A 12,278-nucleotide genomic window follows, 5' to 3' on the forward strand; every position below is an offset into this window, starting at 1 on the left:
TAAGGCTAGATCAATCACCTATGGACATCCAAGCATGTGGGGGGCTACATAAAGGGACACCCCGTCATGAGGTCTAGAACATCTCACACACACTCAGGAATCACTGGGACAATCATTTGGATCACAGAACCATCAAGTGTATGATTCTCAATCATGTGATAAGGAGATGGCATCGAGCACATGAGAAAAAAACAAGTCAAAAGGAAATTATGATTACCTTTGCTTGATCTGAGGCACCGAAAAAATATGAAATATGGAACCAAATTACACCACCCTCTATACCACACTTTTGGAATAAATGTGTTGAAGTTGACAGAAGAGGGCCTACCAGAGTTAAGGAAATAAAGAATCCTTAACAATGGCATGATGTATCGTAGTAGAGTGACTAATGGACTTACACTAGGGATGATGACAGAAGGAAACAAGATGAGTGGTGGATAGACAACTTCCCTTGTTAGAGCATGATATGTATGGTTGACCTACAAGTGACTGAATCGATTCTGAAGGGGATGATCAATGACTCAAATAGGGATTTGGCAAAGACTAAGTAGTAGAGAAGGAGGTCAAATATGAATATAATGGGATGTATGTGACATGAAAATTTATGAAACATTGTAACTGGACTCAAGGGGACTCAGAACAGACTCCATAGATATAAGGGTGACTCATATTAGATGCTATGAACAATGGTGACTCGATGATGCTGCCATATAGTGGAGACCCGGAGAGGACCATAAAAACATGAGTAAATTATGGTCACCCATGACGAAAATTGACACATGAGTCAACTAGTGCAAAGATAAAGTGGTACCACAGTATGAGTGGCTCAAGTGAATAAATTCGATTTTAATAAGTGGCAAAGTGAGACCTCATGGAAAAAATGGCTTCCTAGTGAAGTGTCAAATTGCCTAAAACTAAGGGAGATCCATTATAGAACTCGGTGAGAGCTTTCCAAAGGTGTTGACAGTTTGTCAAAAAGATATATGGTTTGGTTGTAATGGGTGATAGAAAAACTAGGGTTTTTCCTATAAAATGGATTTTCACCCCCAAATCCAATTCATTTGCTTAGTAAGATGTGGAGAAGTTGGAGAGGAGGAGAAGGCCCTAAATCTTATGGAGATCATAGTGGACAAATCGACCATCAGATTCAGGATCTGCAAGTTGGAGGTAGGTGGCCTAACCTTACTCATCATTTTTGGTGGATTAGACTTTCCGATTATGGCTTCAGTTCACTATGGGGGACCCCTGATTATCCTCACAGTCACAACAACTTTTTGGGTCATGTTCTGCATTCTAGAACATAGAAACTAGCCTGATAAGTGTTTCTAATAGAGTTTTGAAGGCAAAAAATGTGTTTTGGACTAGGAGGAAAAGAAATATTGGTGGTCAGTGGTGAGCTGAAGCTAAGGACTAGACATGCGTGCCTTTGAACCTAAGCTGAGAAAAAATAATGGTATTTTTCAGGTATGGCAGTGCTAAAGGTTGTATGGTGAGAACAAGATTTGGAGACCCTTTATGCTGAGATTCATGGGAATCAAGCAGCGAGAGAGATTTTGGCATGGTATGTGTTACACAGTAATTTGTCACCATCCCTGTTACTCCTCTTGCCGTACCTTGGAGGACCCATCCCGGGAGTTATAAGAAGTGACAAAGGCTAAAAACACTTGCATTATGTTCGCCTGAGTATGTACTCCATGCTCCCTGAAGACACCTTCTGCAGATCATCCCTAAAAAGTGCTCATTTTCCATTGGCGCAAGTCCACAGTATCCTACCCGCGCCAATGATGGAGATCCTCAAAAGAGGGCGCGACCATTGGCGCTTTGTCTTAGAGCAACAGTCGCGCCAACCAAATTTAGTCGTGCTTTTTGCCTTAACGCACGTCCAACTGTTGTTTCCTTCATTACATGGAGCTTTTCTGAGGATAAAAAAGTCTTTTGTCGAGCTTTATCCATCTTTATGGCTTTTGCTAATCCGCGAAAGGTGTCCCGGTTCATTGTATCCTCCTCCCTTCTTCATCTATATAAGCTTGTCATTATGCATTGGACAAGCTAGTGTTAGTGCTAGTGATTTAGTGATTGAGTGATAGTAGTGATGATTATTGGTCATGGAGTGTTAGATGTTGAGTTCTTGAGTTCTTGGAGGAATGCTAGTGAGTGCTAGAGAGGTTATGCTACCGGAGAGGAGATGCATGGCAAGACACATATAGTTATTCGCCCAGCTAGGAGAAGGGTCGACGTCAGAACAATGGTTGTAACTTTTCCTGTTTATTAATTGATGAGAGACTGCTATTATAGTTCCAATCTCATTATCTATCATGGTGATGTGTTGATTTATTTCCTTTCTGACTGAAATATAGTTGTGCCTTGGTAGTTTTTATGTTGGTATCTGTCTCTTCCTTTGCATGTGCAGGTGGTCGTTTGTGATTTGTTGGAGCAAGGGAGCGAGGATATCAACTCTGCCTCAATCATAGCGTTGGACTCCAGGTTAGTCTTCTTGATTCACCTTTGATGCATAACTAGGAACTTGCGTAGCAGCGTGGTTTGTTTGTGGCTAGTTCTGTTATAGGCTAGTGGGATCGCCTCTGTCCGCAGAGGGGATTTACCTGACCAACAAATTGGCGGCTCCGCTGGGGAATAACTATTTGATTTTTGTCTTGCATGTTAATTTTCTTCTGCTTGCTTGAGTGAATGAGCTTCCTGAGTCAGTTTTGAGTTTATTCTTTACTGTTTGACCCATCTGAGCACTATCAACTCGACCTGAGGTCGTATCATTTATTTTTCTGGTTGGCAACCTTAATTGGCGCGGTTATTTCTCTGACAGTCGCGCCAGTTGGCGCATGTTGCTCAAAAGCAACTCGCGCCAATCCTGTGGTAGCGCAAGTTGCAGGCTGACAGTCGCGCCAGCTCTGTAAATTTTGCCTGTGTGTGGGTGGAAAGCTCATTCAGTCTCTTTATATATCTCTTTCAGCCTCTGGAACTGTGTTGAACCTCTGCTTGACTGGTCTTAGCCTGTATCCCTCAGCTGTTTGCTCATTTCTATTGATTTTCGTCTCAGCCCTAGGATATCTAGTGACTTTGCATGTCTAGCCTTCTGTGGGAAGTTTCGATCTCTTGATTATCCAGTCAACTTGTTGGTTGTGTTCTGCACCTATCCAGTGCTTTGTTAAAGCTTGATCTTCTATACTCTGAATACTTCACTTCTAGCCTCGTTGGAGTTCACTAGTCTTTGTGTTTTTCCTTGCTTGCATGGTTCATTTTAGTGTTTCAGAATTGGTTCTATTTCATTGACTGAACTTGGATTGTGTATATCTCTTAGAATTTGTTTACATGCATCATGCCATCTTAAAGGAAAGAAAAACAAAAAATCTCTTGCATCATAGTAGTTAGCATTTATTGTTATTTGTTGCTATTAAAAAGAAAAAGACAAAATTTCGTTTCTTGTTATTAGCTGCATTAGGATCTTTGTTGTTTGTTGAAATGATCGTTTCGTTTGTGAAAAAGATCTCAACCCTCCTGTAGATAGAATTCATCGAATCAAATGATTTAATCTTGGCATATAGTTTGCATGTAAGAAGTTTTCGAGACATCACATACGGTAGGACCAAAAAACTGAAACATAATCAAAGATAAACTTTAAAATGAACTCAATGAACATAACAACGCATTGGAACATAACGCAAACACTCTAGAGGTCTAGGTTAGAGACGTGTTCCGGCGTCTTTAAACCTGGTAGTTTATCGTCGAGTGGTTGGGTGATTCCTCCACGGTGAAACGATAGCTGCCAATACGGACTGTGCTCCCACGTACCGTCGAGTATATATTGGGGGACCCCTATAGGAATAAAGCCTTTATCCATAGGAAGCCGTGTCAGCCGCCCTACGACTCGCAATGCAGTGAACACAGCATTCACGAAGATCGACCACCCGTACCCTAAAAAGTATTCTGTGGTTTTGCGAAAAGTTTGGCACACCCTCTACCTAGAATTCCAGAGCAGTCACTTTTGATCCTTTTCGGACTCCCTAAACGAAAAGGTGCCCGTGAGTGTCTTGTCACTTCGTGCTCATTAAATATTCGAAGGAGACTAGAGTCATCTTTTATCCTTTTCTCGACTCTTAAAAATGAAAAGGTTAAGTTCAGTGTCTTAAAAATTATTGGCCACGATAACATTACCCAATTAGATTTTGTTTGCGTTAGCTTGAGTAGGGTTATTTCTCGTTCAATGGCAGCCTTTCCGATGCCCACCAGCCAAGGTGTTCCTCCAGATGGGAACCCTCGCCCATTTCCTTCTGTTGGAAATGTTGGTGTTCAGTATATCGCAACATTGTCTTTGCCTGGGTTGACCATTGGTTTACCCGTATGGTTGTTTTCAAACTCGGTGGTCTCAAGTGTGATGACTCCTGTCCCACCACCACCTCCTCCACCCGAACAACACCATGTTGATTCTAAGGTGGACCCCTTCCCTTCTTCGCCTATTGCTGCGTCCTCATCTTCTACTTCGCCTGGTGAAACCTTGGATTTCACTAACCAGGTGGCTAAGAAGAAGAAGAAGAAGACCAAAAAGAAGAAGTCTCCTAAGGGAAAGGTCGTATCTACCACGAAGCTATCAGAAGTGGAACCACCTTCTGCTCCTCCGCGGAAGCTTCGGTCTCCTTGTCGATTATGCAAAGGGGACCATTTTCTTTCTGATTGTCCAGGCATTCCCAGGATCCTAGATATATGGTCTCGTGACCCGACTCGCCCCTTGCTGTCGCAAATCGACGATACCTTACTAGTTGGTAACAGAAAAGGGAAGGTTTGTTTCCCTTGCCGACTTTGTGAAGGTAATCATCTCCTTCGCCTTTGTCCACTTATCGATGAAGCTTCCCGTCTTTTGGCAAGTCTGTCGGATCCCTTACCCCAACTACCCGCTGGATATCAGCGTCTTTTTACAACTGCAGAACGTCTCTCCACTAACCAAGTGATCAAACATGATTCCTCTTTGGTCCATCTTTCTCTTCCTGAACTTACCTGTGCTCCGCCTGCTCCAGACCAGTCCCTGGTTGGAATGAGTGATTTATGTTCATCATCCACACACCACTTGATCATCAAAGATGAACTATCTGAGTCCAAACCAAACGAAAGTCCACAGTTCCAGCTTACAAGTGACCCGGTCTTTCAAAAGGTCCAGCTTACAAGTGACCCGGTGTTGCCTACAGAAGTTCCATCCTTAGATGCTCTTACACCTGAATCCAAACCAGACAAAAGTCAAAAGGTCCGGCTTACAAGTGACCCGGTTTTTCTTTCAGAGTCTCCAACCCTAGATGATCCTACATCTGAATCCAAACCAGACAAAAGTCAAAAGGTCCAGCTTACAAGTGACCCGGTTTTTCTTTCAGAATTTCCAACCCTAGATGATCCTACATCTGAATCCAAACCAGACAACAGTCAAATGGTCTGGATTACAAGTGACCCGGTTTCGCCTTCAGAAGTAACCTCCTCAGATGATGTTATCACTACCAAGAATGAAGAACCCACCGTCCAAATTCTATTCATTGACGTAGACGTTAATGATCAGGTGAGCGTCCCTCTCATTCCTTCACACCAGGAAGAAAGTCCATTAGAATCATATCCGGCTGTCTATCCAGTCCCACCTCCAAGCAACCTAGTTGTTTCCTTCAATTGGGATCACCTAGTTAATCCTCGGTTACCAGCCTCCATACCATTTCGAATTATAGTCCAAGTCTACCGCATGGTTATGGCTGGTACAATTATTGATGAGGGATCTCCCGTGAGTATCCTTTCTTCAACAGCTTGGGAAGCACTTGGTTCCCCACTGCTTCTGCCTGAGATGAGAAACCTCATAGGTTTCCATCGAGAAATCACTCGACCTTTAGGAATTCTTCCCAATGTACCTATCACGTTAGAAGGGAAGACTATCCAAATGGGTCTCATGGTAGTCCAAGGTCCGTTAGATTACAATTTACTCCTTGGACGAGACTATATTTATCGCATACGTGCTATTGTGTCCTCACTCTTCAGAGTGATGTGTTTTCCGCATGAAGGAAGAACGATCAAAGTCGTAGACCAACTTTCATTCCCCGGTTCACACTTCACATATAGTCATCTGCCATTCCTAAATGGTCTTATTTCCACAGGAAATGCCCCAGCACCCACTCCGTCATTCTGATGATGGCAGCTCAGCGTGACAGCCCCATGGGCAAGTCCGTGAACATGAAGCCCGAGGGGCATGCAACAAAAATTTTTAACAAGCAAAGTTTTCCATGGTTCAAGATTGTGTAAAAATGAACCCATTTACATCCCGTGATTGCCTTTTATCCGCTAAATCCTGCTAGATGAGCCTTGGTTGTTTCATTCCATCGCCACCATCTTTTTTGGCCGATCATATGCTTTCACTTGGTTGTTTCTCCTTTCCTGAGGAACCGCAGCGATGAGTGGTTTTATTAGCCAGCCTCTTAACCTTTACGTGTTTCAAGTGAGTTCCACCATTACCGGAACCAGTTTCTATCCCTTATACCACTCGTTCCTTCAGGACGAGTCGCCTTTATGCTTTTTTATGACTCGTAAAATATGAAAATATTGCCGAGTATTTTTCCCTTTTTGACTCGTTAAAGAAAATAAAAATGGAGGTCCGCTTTCAGCTCTTTTCTGACCATTTAAAGAGGAAAAGATTGCAGAGTCGCTCCTCTTGACTCATTAAATGGTGATAAGGGGCGGTCGTTTTAAGTTCTTTTTGTCGACCGTTAAAACATAAAAATATTACCGGGTTTTTGTCATTTCAAACTCGTTAGTGGTTACAAAACGACGTGGTTTTGACCGCTTTTTTACTTTTTCAGGTCGAAGTCACTAATCATGAAAAGTAATCCTCGATCGTAATGATCGGGTGGTTCTTTCGGGTATTATTTTATACTTTTTCGGGCCCGAGAGACACAACTTTACGAAAAAGGACATCCCTGGAGTTTCCTTTTCTGCTGTCTTTTCAAACTCTCTAAACATGAAAAGACGCCGAGTTCTTCCTTTGTCAAACTCGTTAAAACTTAATGACATCGTATTTTGTCACAACACAAGCATATGCTATCCCCATCAAGCTTGTTAAAAATAACTGGGGTACTCGCCAGAAATGGCGGGGGGAAAAGAAAATTTTTGAACCATAATTATTACCGTAACGGCAGTATGTCGCTCTTGAACATGGCACTTTTTGCTTTCGTGTCCGGGGTGGGGATATTTCATCTCATATCTTTCACTTGCTTCCATGGACTTGGGTACCCTATTTGACCTCTCATTCACTCATTGCCTCATCATCATGACCTTTGATACATTGATGTCAAATACTGCCAATTCCGTTAATGTGCCGCCGATATGTTCAAGAGAAGTTGACCTCTGCAAAACAACCTCCTTCTGATAGTTCGCACAATCTTGATTCACAACTTCATCTCTCTGTCTCGTGTCGATGATGTGGGAAACATTATGGCCCACCTTCGATCAAGGTCACTCCCTGTCGACTTCAACTCATTATCTAGGGAATTGATCTAGAGACTCCTTTCCGGTGCCTTGGAGCCTGCATGCCTCAATGGCAGGTTCTTCGTGTTCGACGTGAGGTTTTCATCATTGGCCTCCGATCGAATGATTCTACGGGTGTTCGACTTCAGACCATTGATTCACACGCCGTAGATTGTACCTATAGTACCTTGAGGGCCATTGTCATTATTGGTGGTACCTCTCGCGTCTGTTAACAGTTTCCATTATTGACTGGTAATCAGACGATGTTCATGCATGTTCGACTTCAGCTCATATATTCACATGCTTGGACTTGTACTCTTGTTCGGGTCGAGATGGAGCGCAAGACCCTGGATTGTGTCTGTTGTAATCCAGGCGTGATTCTTGGTACTTGACTCATTCGCTGGATGGCTGCGACCATACCTGAGTCAGTTCATTGATCCTAACCAAATGGCTGCGTCCATACTATGGATCCAGATTATTTATGTACTCTCTTATGGATGGCTGCGACCATACCACGTACATCATGTAATTGAACTATCAGTCATGTCTCTTAATACATCTCCTTGGCGGCAATAACTATATGTGCTCTTATGTGTTCTTATGGGTGTTCTTGTAAAGCATTTCACCCCTCTCCACCTCTCGGACTTCATGCTTTAGGGGGCATCTGTTACACAGTAATTTGTCACCATCCCTGTTACTCCTCTTGCCGTACCTTGGAGGACCCATCCCGGGAGTTATAAGAAGTGACAAAGGCTAAAAACACTTGCATTATGTTCGCCTGAGTATGTACTCCATGCTCCCTGAAGACACCTTCTGCAGATCATCCCTAAAAAGTGCTCATTTTCCATTGGCGCAAGTCCACAGTATCCTACCCGCGCCAATGATGGAGATCCTCAAAAGAGGGCGCGACCATTGGCGCTCTGTCTTAGAGCAACAGTCGCGCCAACCAAATTTAGTCGTGCTTTTTGCCTTAACGCACGTCCGACTGTTGTTTCCTTCATTACATGGAGCTTTTCTGAGGATAAAAAAGTCTTTTGTCGAGCTTTATCCATCTTTATGGCTTTTGCTAATCCGCGAAAGGTGTCCCGGTTCATTGTATCCTCCTCCCTTCTTCATCTATATAAGCTTGTCATTATGCATTGGACAAGCTAGTGTTAGTGCTAGTGATTTAGTGATTGAGTGATAGTAGTGATGATTATTGGTCATGGAGTGTTAGATGTTGAGTTCTTGAGTTCTTGGAGGAATGCTAGTGAGTGCTAGAGAGGTTATGCTGCCAGAGAGGAGATGCATGGCAAGACACATATAGTTATTCGCCCAGCCAGGAGAAGGGTCGACGTCAGAACAATGGTTGTAACTTTTCCTGTTTATTAATTGATGAGTGACTGCTATTATTGTTCCAATCTCATTATCTATCATGGTGATGTGTTGATTTATTTCCTTTCTGACTGAAATATAGTTGTGCCTTGGTAGTTTTTATGTTGGTATCTGTCTCTTCCTTTGCATGTGCAGGTGGTCGTTTGTGATCTGTTGGAGCAAGGGAGCGAGGATATCAACTCTGCCTCAATCATAGCGTTGGACTCCAGGTTAGTCTTCTTGATTCACCTTTGATGCATAACTAGGAACTTGCGTAGCAGCGTGGTTTGTTTGTGGCTAGTTCTGTTATAGGCTAGTGGGATCGCCTCTGTCCGCAGAGGGGATTTACCTGACCAACAGTATGGCATGCTAAAGTTCTTGTAGAAGCCTTTGATGAGGGTTGGTGAGCCCTTGCTGTCGAGTATTGTGAGTTACTAGGACCCAGATCAGGAGGCATTTTTAGTGCAAAGGCACAAGCTCGAGATCACAATCTAGGACATATATTTTCTGACAGGATTACCCCCCTTTGGTGGTAGGAGAGATACATCTAGTCCTGCCTTCTGGGAGGCATATAGGTGAGTTTGTTGATCATCATTGTGTATCGGGGGTTCATGCAAAGGGATCACCCATTCAGATTAGTGACCTAGAGAGGCTTGAGACATGAGCTACAACTACAACAATGTTGCAAATTGGGTAGTCATGACTTCCACCACATTATTGGGGGGTAGATGATGTTGGTGGAGAGTTTGTTGGTAGGGAACTACTATGGGTGGACCTAGATGATTTTATTGTTGTTGAAATGACAGTTGACACTATGCACGCAAAGTACTAATGATAACTATTCTTTTGGGATAGTTCTATGCTCACTCTTCTTTGAGAAGATCCCCACTATTCGACCTCATGTAAAAATCTGTGATGGGGGCCCACAAGAGCCCACGATGCACCGATGGATGTAGCTATTGTGATGAGGTGGAGGAGGGGTAGTCAAACGAGTGTTTTTACCTAATTTTTTTTCTTATTGGGAGCATATGCCACTATGCATAGATGATTATTTGTATAGTGGAATGAACTATCAAGGGGATCCTAACTTACCACTTCTGCCAGGATGAGCATGGGGCCTAGACGGTAAGTGAAACTTACTATATATTTGATGCATTTATAGTTTAAGAAATATGTGTATGTGGTACTAATTTCTAAATTTTATGGTCTGCAAATATAGCACCAGTGAGTCTAACAGGATACATGGGACAAGCCACAATGCCCGAGGCTACAGATTAGGGTAGGGCCACATCACAATAGAGATCATGTAGTGATGCTCTACTGAAGGGTCTATGGAGTAGATTTAATGTGATTTTGATAGGGGTCAGCGCGCGTGGGATGAGTGTGAGAAGATTGATATACAGATGAGTGCACGAGTCTTCCCTCAAAGTGGTGAGGAATCATGCGACACATTCCTTTGGTCGGTCAGGAAGTACAAGACCTATGGGCTTGGGGGATGGAGCCATTGGCTTGGGAGCCTCCAAGTGATAGTGATTAGGCATAGAGACATGTGGGTCCCCATTTTTGTTTTGTGATTACATGTGAATGAGCATGTCATATGTATTTAGAGTAATGGACTCAAAACACTATATATTGGATATAATGATGCATAATTATTGTTATGCATCTTTTGTGACAATTGTGGTTCACCATTTTTTTATGTTATGGATGTCTTCTTGTATATGCATGTGATAAATTGTAATATAGAATGTTATTTTCAATTGAATCTACATAGTGATTTTGGGCTCTAGGAACATGACTAAACGTAATGGATTCAAATTCATGCACCACAAGCTTAACTCATAGATAATTTCTAAATAGGACAAGATTATGCACATGATAAACACTATTCAATTGCATGACAAGTAGCAAGGAATAAAGACAAGCATGAAGGTGAACGATGCGAAGATCAAGGGCATTGACTAACAAACTTATCACAACTTCATATTCAGCCTAGTTATTGGTGGAAGATCTGATGCACATGCTGTTGGAGTGGACTAACAAATTCAAGGGGGTGAAAATGGACCAATCTTCCAAGGCTAGATTCCTGGTGAAGAAACACGCACCATCATCATAACAATATAAGGTGTGGATGATGGATCCATCTGAGAGATGTAAGAAGACAATGAATGGGTAAGATAATGACGAAGGACAGTGTTGACACCACGATGAAAAAAATCATCACCAATGAGGAGGTAGCGAGGGCTTGATGCATAATACATCGTTGATCAGCATGAGTGAGATGGGGGGTGAATTTTTGGGTTCACAAGTAGGTAAGAATAATGTTGGATTCCACAACATATTGATCATGGGTGTGCTGTGGAAGGAAGTACACATGATGGTGCACATCATCCCAAGGATAATCAGGGGTGGTCATGGCTTCCATGATTTCTTCATCAAAATGGAAGATGGGGGGATAGGAGGAAGATTGACCACATGATGAAGACGCATTACTTGAGGCATCTTTACGAGAGACATGGTTCATATACACATCATCAAGGTGTGGGGACATATGACTAGTAGATGGGAGATCTACCGATGTTGAGACCAAAGTGTTCATCAAATTAGGTTCAACAAAATCACAATAGGAGACATCAAGGGAGTTCCAATTCATTTATCTCATGGATGACGAGACGTAGAGAATAATAGCAGTGTTATTAATCATCTAGACATTAGGGGGAGGTATCACGATGGGTGGTTGAGAGGCCTCCTGTTCTGGTGTAGTAGTGGGACCATAATCCACAAGTAGATGAGAGGTGGAATCACTATGCGCAACCTCTAATTCGTGAATCACTTGAAGTGTATCACGAAAATCTTTGAGACGGGGACAATGATGAGAATAATGGCCATAATTATCACAAAAAGCAGAGGGGTGATTCATGCGTAATGATCTACTCTTCTTAGATGACTTAGGTAAAGTTATATGGACCTCAGGAATGTTAGAATCAATGAAGGTATCAGAGACCACATTATTTATGTGAGGGAGTTCAAGACAATTATTATTGGAATGACCGACAAAATCACATAAAGCACATGGAGGAATAGGTTTTGGCAACTTAGGAGGAGATAGAGTTGTTGGGGATGCCCTATCTTTGGGTCCCTTTTGGGCTTTGTCCCCCTCACGAGATTCTCTCACAACAGGAGTAGGTTCCTGCTGAGGTTTCTATGGAACTGAAACAAAGGTATGGGTAGGAACAATAGGTTGGACCGAGTTCAAAGTAGTGTAAGGTTTGGGTTTATTTGGGGGATTGTTTGCAACAAGATAAATGTACCATATTGGAATCCCCAAGGTAATGTTAGGTAAAGTAAACGTAACCATGATAGGTGTAGAATAAACTCTCGGCGGTGGAAATAAGAACGATATCTGACTAGAAGGGTAATGACCTGGG

The sequence above is a fragment of the Pinus tabuliformis genome, chromosome Q (genome assembly GCF_031772625.1).
Source record: "Pinus tabuliformis cultivar Carrire ecotype Pingquan chromosome Q, CPIR1, whole genome shotgun sequence".
NCBI classification, from domain to species: Eukaryota; Viridiplantae; Streptophyta; class Pinopsida; order Pinales; family Pinaceae; genus Pinus; species Pinus tabuliformis.